This window comes from Trachinotus anak, unplaced genomic scaffold, assembly GCF_046630095.1.
Source record: "Trachinotus anak isolate AG129_WGS33_773 ecotype Australia unplaced genomic scaffold, CSIRO_AGI_Tana_v1 ptg000031l, whole genome shotgun sequence".
Lineage (NCBI taxonomy): Eukaryota > Metazoa > Chordata > Actinopteri > Carangiformes > Carangidae > Trachinotus > Trachinotus anak.
Window position 1 is genome coordinate 7,504,768 of NW_027273882.1, and position 15,267 is coordinate 7,520,034.

The window sequence follows — 15,267 nt, forward strand, 5'->3', positions numbered from 1 at the left end:
TTAAAATCTGCAAATTCCTTCTGTTGTTTGATGTTGGAGCAGCGAGCACAAGTGGTTTGCAGAGACTTTAAAGTCCCAGTAGGTCTCTAGAGCCAGTGCTCAGCCTTCCTAACTGAAGATAACTGTGAGTCTGTCCTTAATGGCGGGGGCCCGTATGTAACTGAAGGAGGTGATGACGTTCAGAGGTGAAGTGCATCCTTCAGGTCGTTGTGTTCCCTCTCTTGAGCCTGGACGTGTGTTGGCACATTGTCAGCTCGGTGTTGCAGGGCTCTGATAACTCCTAACTTGTTTTCCAGTGGGTGGTGAGAGTCAAAGAGCAGGTACTGGTCTGTGTGGGTGAGTTTCCTGTGTGTTCCAGTGTTGAGGCTCCTGTCGGCTTCACTGTTACCAGCACAGCCCTAAAGAGGCAAGCTGTTGTTTCTGTCATCTCTCGTCCGAACTTGGTGTTTGGTCCGACCTGAGGTTGGTTCGGGTGTTTTCACGTACTGTATCAGGGAAGCTTTACGGTCTTTCTTCAGAAATAGCATTTTCTTATCTTATCTACTGCATTCTGTATCAGCTTGTTCCAGTTTTTTTTTAAATATATTTAGTGAAACAATCAGACCCAAAATTTGTGTAGTTCCTCAGTAAATCTCAGAATCTAGAGTCAGAACAGAGTCAGTAGGATCCATCCTCTGGGGAGCATGAAAATCTGAACTACATCACAAGACAATCCATATAATAGTAAAGAAATTTCAGCCTTAACCAAAATGGTGGACTGACCAAGAAAACAAAAAAGGAAACTCAAAATGATGGATTTCAGATCATGAAGTTTGACATGTTTGGCCGCTCTGGGACCCTAACTGGAATTTCAAGTGAACGTTTTGTGGCTTTGAGAAATAAAAACCAAAACAAGCTGCTAAACCAAACCAAACTAACACAAACCTCATCAAACCAAGACAAAGTGAACTGAGCCAAGCTGAGCCAAGCCAAGCCAAGCCCCTGGCTGTGAGAGGGAGGAGGAGGAGTGGTCAGGCTGCTGGACCGGCTGATAGTTCAGCTGTTGGGGGTTTGGAAAAGCCTCAGTCAGTCAGTTCAGCTGCTAACACAGACTGAGAGCACAGGTTAAATATAGAGCTCTCTCACTCCTGACCAGGAGCCGACACACTCAGAGAGGGAGGCTGAACATCTTGTGGCAAAAGGAAGAACTGATTTTATTTAAGCTGGAAGAAAAAGTCTGTCTATTCTCATCTCTGCTGTGACACTACTTCTCTCTCTCCTCAGTTTCAACTGTTACTCTCTCGCCCCGGGAGTTTACAGACCAAACTTGAAGAGGACAAAGCTTCACGCTGCTCTGTCGCTGTGCCTCCAACTTTGGCAGAAAAGAAGAAGAAGAAGAAGAAGAAGAAGAAGAAGAAGAAGTGCAGGTCGGATTTAGGAAGAAAGGACATTTCAGACATTATTATATAAACACAGTGATGTTGTGAGTGCTGTCAGTGAACTTACCAAAGTGGACTGGAGTCATTTTGGGGCTGAACTGATCTGAGACACCTTGAAAGAGCTGAGAGACCAGGTAAGACCAAGTGAGTTTGCTGTAAACTCTAACTGGTTTGTTAAAGGTTGACTGTCATGGTTCAAAAGCCTAAAGTCACTGAAAGAAAAACATCTACTGTTGATATATCTGTAATAACTAAACAGATAAAATGTTAATTTAACTCAGTGAATCCTAATATATTAAATTAACATGGTTATTACAACTTTTAAATATTAAACACAATAAATGTAACATCCTTTGAACAGGACAATATTAGTGCTGCAGTGATTTGTGAGGTTTTTAGGATGAGCTGATCAATATATTTTTGATAATAATGAAGCTTCTCTTGCATTTTTTTCATGCTATTAATTGAACACTAATCATAAAAATATTTATTACATCCAGCGTTATAATAACATTATGTTATAATATTCAGTCATTTTTACTGATAATTAAAGCTGCAGTTGGCTGTGGATACGTTGTTGGATATTTACAGGTTTTTAAAATCTTAACATAATATTTCAAGTTGAAGTAATTAAGAAAGTACATGTACCTCAGACCAGTACAAAAGTACACTGCTTGAGTAACTGTACTTAGTGACCACCACTGGAAAATAGTGTAAATAGACACACAGCGGCCAAAACTGTCACAAATAATTTCTGTTTTGTTATTGTTTTGTTGCTTAGTGATTTGCTGTGAGGTATATTTTTATTAACAGTACTTCATGAATAAACTTGGCTCACTGCTTTACCCCCCCCCGGGTAAAGCAGCCAAGTGTGCTGGAGCCCCAGACCCTCATGGGGCTGGAAGACTTCAGGCTCAGCACGTGGAAATTAATTTGTAGTAATCTGATTAGTGTTTGGTAATGCTGTGCTGTATGCACCAATAAATAACAATTTTTTTTTTTTGTAAAATTCTTTTATTGATTTTTCAACCAAGAGGCATCACACAGTGTAAACATCCTCCCAGTGGCACTTCATGTTGTTCCACATTTATCAGGAACAAACCTCAAACTTCCACTATTACTTTAAAACTACTAATATGAAGTTTCAAGGATTTAACAACTTAATTACAGTTTATCCTGCCATGCATTGGTACATATTCTGAAATAAACTTCATCAGATCATCACAAACAAATTACTAACTAAGGGGTCAACAGTTCATTCTTGCCCTGAGGGCCCTACAGAGTGAATCCGGCCCTGGCTGTCACTGTAACCCCTATGATGAATAGATGTCCTCTAAAAGACTTCATGCCACGTCAAGTCACGTTTACTTAAAAGGTCCAAAATCATAATTTTGTGTCTGAAGGCTTTAAAATCTGTACAACATATGACTTGATTGGACAATTCAAAACTCCCCAAAAACACTTTGGTACAGAACGAAAGGGAGAAACAGATGCAGCAGATGTTGTAAATGCAGAGTAGACAGACGCAGCAGCAGCAGAGCTACAACATAGAGAAACAGAATCATAATATTAAGAAAATAAAGTCCATAAAACATTTATAACATGAAGTAAATATTTGGTGTAAAAAGTTTGAGCTTTTCAAGGGAAGACTGCGATATGTGTCACTGGAATGAGGGTACACCCACTGAACCACGCTGAGTGTCTGAGTGCGTTCATACTGACTCATGAATGGAGCAGCTGTGAGACACTCGGTGAATCAGCCAGTTCCCTTCATTCACAGCTCAGTAAATGCTTATTTCAGGAAGCGGTGCATTAGAAAGCATTAATTTAATAGATCTTTTACCAGAGTACTTAAGCTCTGCTCTCTGGGGGGGACGAGCTGCAGCACACTGAGGCAGAGCTGGGATGATGCAGCAGAAAAGCACTGCTGCTGATTTCTTTTCAACATCTGATAAGGAGAGGATCAGACAGTTGTTCATATAAAGCATCGACAGACTTTAATAACAACAGTCGTACGAGTTCATCACGTCACGTCCTGCGAGACAGGTCGAATAAATCTGTGTCAGACTGAACAGCATCAGCTTTGAGGGGCTGAAATTGTACAGTCTGGTGAATTGTTGTGCTATGATGGACTGGAAATAGAAAAAAAAGAAACGAGAATTATTGCCTCTTGGCTGCATCCCTCCACCAATCAGCCAAGCTGCAGGAAATATAGTCACAATCTGTCTTTCCTCAGATACATCGTTGAATAATGGCCAGAAGTGTTTTTGCAGAACATTATGATGTCGCAGTGAAGTTGACCTTTGACCTGTTGCATATAAAATGTCATCACTTTATTTATCCTTCTAGACATTTGAGTTAAATTGTGTCATAATTAGTGTATGAATTCATGAGCTGTGGCCAAAAACATGTTCTGTGAGGTCACAGTGACTTTGACCTTTGACCTTTCACCACTAAATTCTAATCAGTTCACTCTGGGTGTTCCTCTCACTGTTCCTCTCGCTATGGTCAACTTTGTTCTGACAGCCTAAAATCAAAACAAACAAACCTTTTTTCCACTTTGTTTCAGTGACACTGTTGATGAAATTCAGACATAAACTGATGAATTAATGTAGATCTCAGGATGTGCTGCTGCAGCTTTTTGATTGGAGGTATTGGGTTTACAGATTTAAAAAAGGTCAGTTGGTCCCGAGGGGAACATGAATGTCTGCACCAAATTTCATGTTTATCTAACCAACTGTTGTTGAGACATTTCACTGAAAACCACACGTTGCCCGAATCCAAGTTAATTCTTTAGGTTGTGTCCTCACCAGAGTGGTACATCAGTGACGCCATCCCTGGATCCATGTGACTAAAAATACACTTTGTTGAGGACTAACACTTTCATTTCCATCAGTTAATACCCCGTTCTACTTCAACCATTCAGTGAATGCTCCGTTTTTTGCTCAGAGGCGCTAAATCAAACCTGCTGCATCTCCAGTCCAGGACAGTGTGTCCCTCCAGACGACAGTCTACGACGACCCTCCTGGTTAAATTTGGAAAATGTGGCCCATTTGATCTTTGTAAAAGCCAAACAATAAACACAGGGACTCAATGTCCTCTGTGTTATCGTACCCAGCATGCTCTGCCCTGCCCACATCTCCTGGGACCTTTCTCTCCATTAATAGCTTTTCTCTTTTTTCCGCTGTTTTCATTGCACAAGTTATTTTGAATCCTTCTTCTGTGAGCAGCAGAAAACAGGACTCATTATTTCTACTGAATACTAACTAACCTCAACAAAAATCATTTATACGCAGATATTTTCTTTTTATTTGAACGATAAACATGCAAACCCGCTCTGTCAGCCTGTGTGTTGTTAATCTGATCCCAGAACAGTGCTTAATCTGCACGTGCGCACAGGTTATCCTTCTCCTACACTGATCAATGCAGTCAGATTTGTCTCAGATGTGAAAAGACAAGTGTGGATGGTGGCCTGAGACACAATATTAGACAGAAATATTACTTGATGACGCCTGTGTTCAGACCTACACAGGCCCTTCAGGTTGATGCTCAGTAACAGTATCTGTGGTTGACTTGGAGAGTAAAAGTGATGGAACCAGAACGGAAAGGAAGAAAATTCACAGATGGATGACAAAGTGACCTTTATTGGCCCGAACAGTGTCACTGTGTTCTCCAGTGGCAGCACAAGTTCAACTGATAAGGCGGGAAACATGAGATCATTCTGCTAATTCAGCTCAGTAATCTGTGTGGGAGGCTAACGGGGGGACGTTCAACAGTGTCTGCCCTCTTGTTTGGTTTCATAACAGCAACTGCTGTTCCCATGACAGCATAACAGGGACCAGAGAGGAGCACTGCGGTTGTTTATGCACAGTTTTTCTGCTCTGAGGAGAGCATATCAAACAACTGATAACATCTTGATAGATGACGCTGGGAAAGACGTGGTGGTGAAGGAAACCGTGTTGTTGCAGGTTGTCTCAGCTCAGCTCTGGAGCAGAGAGACGAGCTGAGACAATCTCCTCAGTCAGAGTAAGAGAACTTAGACTGTCTTAAGAGATAAATATGATCAAGGAATTTTCTTTCAAATTAAAGCCCAACCATCCTGCACTTTCACCTGAGTTGCCATCAGTGTCCCAGATTTAGTTTTGCTCTCCCAGGAAAGTTCTGTTGCAGAGTCTGGAGCAGCATACGTCCACCACACTAACACTGGGTCCTTCCCTTTGCTCTCAAACAGCCTCAGTTCTTCATGTCATGGATTCCACAAGATGTTGGAAGCATTGCTTTGAGACTCTGCTCCATGCTGACATGATCGCATCACATCATTTCTACAGATTTGTCAGCTGCACATTCATGCTGCCAGTCTCCTGTTCTACCTCATCCCAAAGGTGATTCAGGATTCAGGTCTGGAGACTGGGGAGGCCACTGAAGTTCACTGAAGTCACTGTCAGGTTGATGAAACCAGTTTGAGACAACTTTCACTTTGTGACATGGAGCATTATCCTGCTGGAAGAAGCCGTTAGAAGATGGTGAACTGTGGCCATGGAGGGGTGAACATGGTCAGCAACATTACTCAGACCCTGGCTTTAAAACCATGATTGATTGGCAATGAGTGGTCAAGAAAAGTCAGTTTGGGTCCATGGATTCATGCTGTTGAGACCAGATTCTGACTTCACCATCTGCTGCCTCGACAGAAATCCAGATCCATCAGACCAGGCTACGTTTCTCCAGTCCTCACCTGTCCAGTGTTGGTGAGTCTGTGTCCACTGCAGCCTCAGGTTTCTGTTCCTGGCTGACAGGAAGTGGAACCTGACGTGGTCTCTGCTGTCGTAGTCCATCCACATCAAGGCTGGATATGTTGTGCGTCCTGTGACTGTCACTGAGTCTAATGTTTTCTCTACTCTGATGTTTGATGTGAACGTTAACTGAAACTCCTGACCTGTATCTGCAGGATTATGACATTGCACTGATGCCACATGATTGGCTGAATGGATAAGCAGGTGTACAGGTGTTTTCTAATAAAGTGCTTGGTGAGTGTATGATATCTATTAAAGGAGAGGTTCACACTTTTCAAGTCTTACAGCTGTTATTTGCTGTAAATCCAGGCTGGTTATCTCTCACCTCGACTCCTGCAGTGCTCCTCTGTCGCAGTGAAACCTCTGCGCAGTGAAACCCTTACAGATGGTCCAGAAAACAAACAGCAGCCTGTCTGCTCTTCAATCAGCCCTAAAGGGGACATGTGACTCTACACAGTGACTTGGGTCTGCACCATCTACTTGAACTCAGTCATTCAGCCCGATGCTCCTCCTCCTCCACTGTGTTCCTCTAATTGTTCCTCTTGTTCATACTGGACTCCCCTTCTTTAAGCACTTTTAGTGTGAGTAATGGGGGACAGCCCTATTTCTGTGCAAACATAAAATTTAAAAGCAGTCAAAGTTATAAAATTGCAGTGGGTATCCTCTAGTTTTAGAACAAAATTCCCACTGTCATGGCAAAAAAAGATTCTAATATGATCCTTACATCAGATTGTTGTCAGGCTTTAACTGATTTTTGTTCTGCGTTGTCAAAATTATGCTCAGCTTTAATTTGTATGCAGAACCTCCTCTGTGATATCAGAGATTTCATGCACCACTTATCAATGTCTCCGTCTTTGTATGTTTCTAAAGGTCTGCAGAAATAATGGGAGCCCTCTCTGAGGCCACTTATGGGATGGTCTGAGCTTATTCCTCTCTCGTGACTCATTTCTCAAGTCAGTGACATGCTAAATTGCTGCTGGGCTGACCACCAACCAGTTGAGATCCATCACTGTTCGGGAGCTAAATGGCTTGTAAAAACGTAAAATGACGTAAAGTGAGAAGTGGTCTCATGATATCCTGCCCACCATCTCCCTCCTCAGCCCCTCTCCCCACCCAACCCTCCTCTACTCTCACAGTTTATGAGGGAAGTGACTTCATGCTCATTCCATCTGAAAGGCATGTGAGACTTGGCTGCTGGTCGGCTGCTTGTTGGGAGTGATGTCAGCTCTCTGGACTGGTCACCGCTGATTAGAGCTCTTGCACAAACCACTGGGAGTTTAAAAACCTGCCTTGTCTCAGACCAGGAATTTCCCCCTGATGACTGACGTGGTCCGGGAATATGTTCTAATTTGGAGGGTTAAAGCCGCCCAGGGCAAGATTTTAATGTCAGGGTGAGAGGAGAGGAGAATAGAGAGAGAAGTATCCCATCCTGCAATATATTTTAAGATAAGGCTTTACGATGGGACAATGTCTCTTATATAAGGAAACAACTAAATTTAACCATGAAATCCCAGTTTTTCTAAAGAGAAACAAACTGTCTATCTCTGCTTTAACAGCTTTGACAAAACAAACTAGAATCTGTTTGCTGCTAAATGTCTATATACTGAAAGACAGTGTCTGACAAATACTAGAAATGTAGATGTTAATGTTACAACCTAAAGTACAGAGGAGCAAAGGTTAAAATCCCTGCACTGACGGAGAGCATCTAAGGATGAACAGTGTCGTCTCCCTCAGCTGTTGACATCATGAAAACCACTTCCTTCCACCCAAGCACTCTTAAGGCCTTTTTTGAAAACCCTTTGCCTCGTTACTGGGATCATGTTGATGGCCAGCGTTCTTTAATTGTTGCAAGCAGATATTCAGACATTCATTAAAACATTTCCTCTATTTTCTTTAAAAATGGAACCCAGACTGCAGGGAGTTTCTACAGTAACATATTACTGCCTCGCAGTCGTATAACCGCACCACTCAGACTAGTTTCAGGTTACATCCCTGTTTATCCAGAATGCTATAAAATATTAACCATTTATGTGAAACTTCATACTTTGTCATAATTGCTGTTTAATTTTTGAGTTATAGCTAAAGAATGTTTTGTGTGGTGACACTGACCTCGACCTTTGATCTTTGACCACCAAAATCTAATCAGTTCATCCTTGATTCCCAGTGGATATTCGTGCTAAACGTGAAGAAATTCCCTCCAGACGTTACTAAGATATAGTGTTCACGAGAAAGGGATGGAGGGACAGACAACATGGAAACATGATCCCTCCGGCCCTGACTGTCGCCTGCGTGGAGGCATAAAAACTGCACATATGAAAACAAATTCATGTCACACTCGTGTTTTTCAGGTCAGTTTTGAAAACATTTCTCTCAGCATCCAAAATGAGTAAATCTCTTCATCTTTGTCTTTCTGCCAACAACCAGCAAAACGTCTCAACAACAGAGAATTTCCACAGGTTAAACCTCCATCTCCTCGGAACTAATATGTGGTTTGTTTGTTTTTATTGAGAAGCTTCTTTGCTCTGTTTTCAGGTGCATATGAAACAGCGGCTTGTTCTCTGCACATCGACACTCAGACCATTGATCAAATTCCTGTTTTGTACTTGAAGCGCTGTCAGACGTCTCGTACAGAGCCATGACAACAGCTGTATTGTGACTGGCTATATTAGTAAAGACAAAGGCATGTAGTGTGCAGCTGGCCTCGGAGCTGAGCACTGAGCGTGTCACAGTGCTTTCTCAGTTACCTACAGCAGATGTAAGTGGTTGTACTGGGCTGCTCCAACACTATCAAACTTATGAAACCTTACTTCATGTTTCTTTGTGAGGAGCTTCACTGCAGAGCTTTACACATGTAGCCAGCTCCCTGGAATAAAGCTGTCTGCCTCAAGTCCAAACCTCTGACCCAGTTTTCACGCTCGGTTTTGCATTAAACTGGGCTGCATTTATGATTTCTATTTTTGTAGCGGCCTCTTCAGAGCCCTGCTGCTCACTCATCTGTGGAGCCTTAAGACCTCCATGTAAGGTGGCAGGTAGTGATGGCGGGGTAGCTGCAGTCGAAAGGCAGAGGTTTGCTGCAACATTACACTGAATAATCCTGTGTCTCGTATAATTCAAATTGTGTAGCCAGTGCAGAAATCTTACTGCTGCTGTTTTACCAGATTTCTAAGAAGAAAAAGAGTAAAAAAAAAAAAGAGATTGATGTCGTGGTTTAGAGACGCTACAGGTAAACACACATTCAAGAAAAATTATGTAATAAAATTAATATGGGATAAATGTAAAATAAACATGCACACAGCTAAAAAAGACTTCGTAAAAATATGAAATAATGTAATTTGTGGTCAGAATCGAATTTCTTGTGGCAAAATTGACATTTTTTGACATTAAGTTCAAATTTTTTTTCCCCCTTGTAATGGCTTCTGCATGAATATTGTGCGTACAAACTACAACATCGCATTTTACATTGGTGATTATTGATATTCAGTAATTTGGTCTAGAAAAAGGTAGCATTAGCATTTTACAGGAATCAACACAAGAAAATGGTGTGAGCTATAGCAGGAAATTTAGCTCAATGCAGGAAAAATGTGGATGTAAGATTTTTTTTTTTTTAAAGTACAACTAAAAGTTCAGGTGTTATGAATCAATGCATGTGATAAAAAATGAAATCTGATTAATAAAAAATGTCCAAAATATCTAACGTAAGATTTCGGCACAGGTAGGCCAAAGATCTAAGGTTTTGAAGTAGTAACAACTTTACATAGTTTGTGTTCACCAGAGAGATTTTTTATTTTCGAATGGTCCACTCATGACATGTTGTTGCTGTTTTCTGGTTGTTTTCAGCCGACGAATCATTCGACAGCTCGGATGTTTGTTTGTTTTTGTGTGGGCCTCAAACATAATGTCACATGTAATGTGACGAGTTCCACACTTTAACAATGACACTGTAAATCTTACATTTTTATATGAAGTCTTTTGCACCACAAGTTGGAAAATTATCTGCTAAACTAAACAAGTAGAGGACAAATATGAACAAACACAGTATGAATCCAGCACTTTTGCAGCACCTTATACAAAGGTGACACTGAGTACACCTACACAAGTATCTCTGAGAGGTTTGAGGGCAGCTGAGGACAAAGTCCCCTTCACCTCTCAACAGCTAACATCAGTTGAGGAATGTTATGGTGGAACAAAACCACTATTTTAAACTCGTTAAGCAGGTATGTTCAAGATGTCCGGTCTTAAACCTCTAGATATAGAAACAGTACTTTTATAACACGTGCTGGCCAACGAGTGCCACTTATGTTCCTTCTATTTCTGATATCGCTATGACGAGCTAAAGATGGTAACAAGAGCCTGTAGTGACATTCAAGCCTAAACTGTAAGTGTCACTATTTCAAGCACGGGTGCTTGATAGACTGATATTAGTCAAGCACTGTACAATACATTTCAGCCTCTAATGTGGAGTGGTTTTCCATGGATTCATAAAAGCTCAGAACAACAAAGTTGGCACCTCACTGTGTTGTCTGAGCTCACCAGGCCTCCAAGCTGCATGTGACCGTGAGATCTCACCCCGACCTGGTTGGAAAGGTCGTCTGGTCCAGCGATGACTCAAGCTGGATGTTCTGTAGATGGAAGTGTGAAGAAGTTAGGTCGTGTTTTGTGGTTTAATTTTCTGTAAGTGGCTATAATTTGTATTTTTGTAACAACTGTAGCTCATAGCGATGCCCACTATACACTCACTACCTGCTGGTGAACACCGTGCAGGATTTAGCAGCTAAAGAGCCAGATGTTTCTCTCAGGAGCTGGTGGAGACCAAACACGGAGCTAAAAGAGCGGGAATATTCATCATGTGGACACAAACATTGCTCCAAATGAAGAACAAGAGTGTTTCCAATCCCACCACAAGGTTCATTTAATAGCTTTTCTGGAGCTTGTGATCATATCACATGATCTTCCTCAGCAGATGGAACTGAAGATGTTAATGTAATATAATATATAGTATCCCCACAGATTAGAATGACTGGGGAAGAGCTTGAATAAAACCTCTCCTGCCTGCTGCTGCTGGCTCAGATAAACCGGCTCTCCTCCTCAGGACGGCTGAACAACAAGACCACAGGCTGCAGTAGCTGTTACCTCCAAGATTTCTCTCTCCACTCACACTGTTTCACAAGCTCAGTCAGATAGAAATAAACCTCCAAACAGTCGGTGACTCCCTGCCAGCTGAGCTCACACACCAGGCAAACCTTTGGCTGGTGGCTGGTGGAGGTTCCCCCTTAAAACGACCTTTTTATACTGTGTTTGAGTTGTGGTAGCTGCTTTGATACTCAAAGGTTTTAAGTGCACTGAAAATACTTCAAATATTGTGTCATACTGCATAAAATACAATGAGACAAAGGAAAATGGGCCCAGCACATGTAATCTAGTTTTCTTCTTTTACTTCTTCATTAATTTAGCATTTAGAGTTTCACTGAAAATATCTGCTTCTGTGAGCTCATCAGGATTCTTCATGCTGCAGCAACTTTGTGCTGATATAAATGGGATGGTTCTACCTGAGGAGGCGTCTGAAAGGACATAAATGCAGAGGTTTTGCTGGTATGATCCTCCTACAGGTCTGTTCTGTCTGAGGAGTTTTAGGGTCTTCAAAGCAGTGAGGCGGAACGTCAGAGGTGTTTAGGGAATAATGAGACCGAACAAAATCTGTCTAACAAATGCAGTCAAATACTAATTTGGCTGAAATATGAAACAGCGGATGGCGGGAGTGGTCTTGTTTAGTCTCTCCTGTTACGCAGTTCTTCATCTGCTAACGCCCTCTCGCCTCTGAGGACTCTGGGTATCGGCCTCCTGCAGCACAGATGACTGACTGCATTACTTTCCCCCTTATGGTGAGTTACAACGAGAGGCCAGACCTCTTAAAACCTCCTCACGACACTGATCGCTCCCTTATATAGTCATATTTGACTCTACATGCCTAAATCATATTCAACATGAAAAACAGTCCGAAGTTTGGAGAACTACAAAGTTGATTGGTGAATTTGGACAGCTGCCATTACTTGCAGAGCAGTTTATATGGAGCCCTGCACGGTCACAATAAAGTCATCATACCCTGGTCCTTATATTAATCATCAGATTTACTGTGACGGCTCAGTTCAATGTGAGCTGAAACAAATGCAAACAAACACGACCTCAGTATGTTTAGTTTCACTGCTCCGGCACAGGGATTGGCCATATGTGACCTCTTTTTAGCAACTGTTGACGTGTTTTAAGCTAAGCCGATAAACAGTCGTGGCTGTTTATTTACAACAGGAGTTGTTGTGGAGGAGTGTGAGAACTGCAGCTGTGAAGTAAAATGGAGGCTCAGGCATCCGTGGGATTGCTGATGGCTTATAAAGTGATATCCCTGGAGTTTCCCCCTTGTTGGACTCTGAACACGAGTGGGGAGGCCCTAAAAATACCCCTTTTAAATTTCACCAAACAAACAGCTGCGATTGCTGCACAGGGTCCAGCTCACACATAGAGGCAAAGGTCTGTAGCGTTTGCTCTGTAGTAATCTACAGTAGAGCAGTGACAGTTGTCTTTTTCACACTTTACTATCAAATTCCCCCAAACTCACTTCGGGCTTTGCTCCTAATGCGTCTAATGTTCTTACTTGAAGAGCATGGTGTTCTAGAAATGTCCCACTCCAGCTGCTTTTATTCCTCTAGGAAAGGTGATTTCAACGTTACCTGTGTTCAGTGAGTTTCATCCCATCCAGAACACGTAGGTGGGTGACTTTCATCCGCAATTACCTGCTGTTCTCCTGTTCAACTCCTCACAGCAATGATGACGAAAACAACCTCAGACATTTTATTAAATCAAAATTATCAAAATTAAATCTATAATCTTATAGTAGCTGTTTGGTTGTATCTGGTTTCACAAACTGCTACGAATACGATACAGCAAAAGAGGCTAATTAAGGCTAATTATTGTGAGAACAGGTGTTTGTCCTGTTCAAATCACATTGTGTGAATGACGCATAGATTATGATGCAATTAGCAAAACATATGCCTGTGTTAGCGCCGCTGTTAGCATATTGAGCATAGTGATGCTTTCACACAATTTGGATGGAGTGTAATTATGATCTGTTCACATTATCCTCTAGAAATATCAGGAATTACTAACAGTTATGAAATCTCACGCTCCCATACAGCAAATATGTAACACAATAAGAAATAGCTTATTTACACTGTATATTTAACTAGCTAGCAATGTGCTAACCATCCTGGTTTCCGTTTCCAGTGGTTCTTATTTATTGTTAGTGCTAGTGTTGCATATATGATCATGTTAACACCGTAACATTAGCGTGTTAGCATGTATATCAGATATATGAGTGTGTATGTTAACCTTTTTAACACTGAAGTGACCGAATACCAAGCTAACATGCTAACAGCTAGCATACTGTTGGAATTAGGTGACAGTTTTAGAGTTTTTATTTATTTATTTATTTATTTATTGAGATGTTTAAATTAAAATTTCAATTGGCTATCTCTGCTAGCACGGCTATATTGCCTGAATTAAGCTTTTTCACTACTCAAATTGGTGAGAAAGCATCGTATTCGAATTGCCCGCAATAGATAAAAAACACAGACACATTCAGCCTCAGTGTGAATGTTTAAGTCACTTTACCACCAGACGTGTCGCACAAAGACATTTAATCAGGACGCTTCAATCACTTCGGAGACGCTTCAGTCCCAGGCTCAAACCTGTGACCTTCTCTTCCCTGGATTTTTCTTTCGAACCACGCTGCTGCCAACACACCTCCTCCACCGCTCAGCCGCTGTGGGTCTCGTGTGTCGACCACAGGCCACAGCTGTCTGAGGTTTCATCCAGGCTGAAGCGTAAATCAGGGAGACCAGCTCAGCCTCATCGCGTCTCCAGAAATACCTCCTCCCCCGGGAGGATGAAAGATGCAGTTTACTTGGCAGGTTGTATTTTGGGTTTATTTACATTTGTTCTGTATGATTTGATGTGTAGATGGAAACATATCATGAAGGGCTCTCACTGCAGAGGTTACCAACATTGCAATGTAAACAAATCAAAGCCTCAAAATACATGTAAGGCTTGTAGTTAGTCACTGTATATTTACAGTCATTACATCCAGTGGTGGAAGAAATATTCAATTATTTTACTGAAGTAAAAGTGGAAACACCACAATTTAAAAATACTTAAACAGCCTGAATTTAAAACTTAAGTAAAAGTATGTATTATCAGCCAAATGTAAAAGTACTCGCTACAGCTTCTGTCAGTATTACATTTTTATATGTTATAATATTGGCTTATTATTATTGATGCATTAACATATACACACTATTTTAATACTGTACATGGCTGTGGTGAAGCAAAGTTTCTTCATTTGATATACTTACAGGTGGCTTAACAATGCCTTGTATTTTATTTTACTGTATATCAAAGTAGCATAAGATTTAAATTATCTATGCAGTAAATACTTTATTAAATGGACATAGTCATTTCCCACCAATGGTTATACTGAAAAATTCCAAATCTCTGTAGATTTTCAGGTTAAGAAGTCATTTTGCTGTTATTTACAGATAATTCTTTAATTAATAAAGTAGTAAAATAGTGCAGTAATTGTATAATATCATAACATTATCTATCAAAAAGTAACTGGTCTCTATTAGAAAAATTATAAGTGATTATTGGATCAGTGCTTTATAACACAGCTGATAATCCGTTTTATCATAATTTATTATTTTCTTCACACAGCATTAGAAAGGCCCACAAGTACAAGATGTCCACATACTTTTGGCCATAGAGTGCACGTAAGCAGAGGTGGGAAATAACAGAAAGTTCATATTTGATTTGCTGCTGGTTTTCTCTCGTGTTTATGTTCCCATGACTTCGGCTGGTCTTGGTGTTTTAGTGACGGTGAAACCCTCGGAGTAGAATCCATCATTAGAGGTTGACTGTTCCTCATCAAGGTGTGACAGTGATGAGGTCACTGTGTGAAGTGACTCCATTAGTCACGCGTCCTCTCTGGTGAAGGTAAACTGTTTACACAGATCAGT

At 41.1% G+C, this 15,267-nt stretch overlaps 1 protein-coding gene across 2 annotated transcripts in view; it reads left to right on the forward strand.

Annotated features, from left to right (window-relative positions):
* The first annotated feature begins 1,026 nt into the window (after positions 1-1,026).
* filip1b (filamin A interacting protein 1b) overlaps positions 1,027-15,267 on the forward strand; it is a 35,314-nt gene continuing 21,073 nt past the window's right edge. The window contains exon 1 of one of the 2 annotated variants that reach the window (XM_071467520.1): positions 1,027-1,552. The gene's annotated coding sequence lies outside the window, so the exon portion shown is untranslated. Of the gene's footprint in view, positions 1,553-10,825; positions 14,167-15,267 lie in introns of those variants that run through there. The other variant, XM_071467521.1, reaches the window with a different exon arrangement.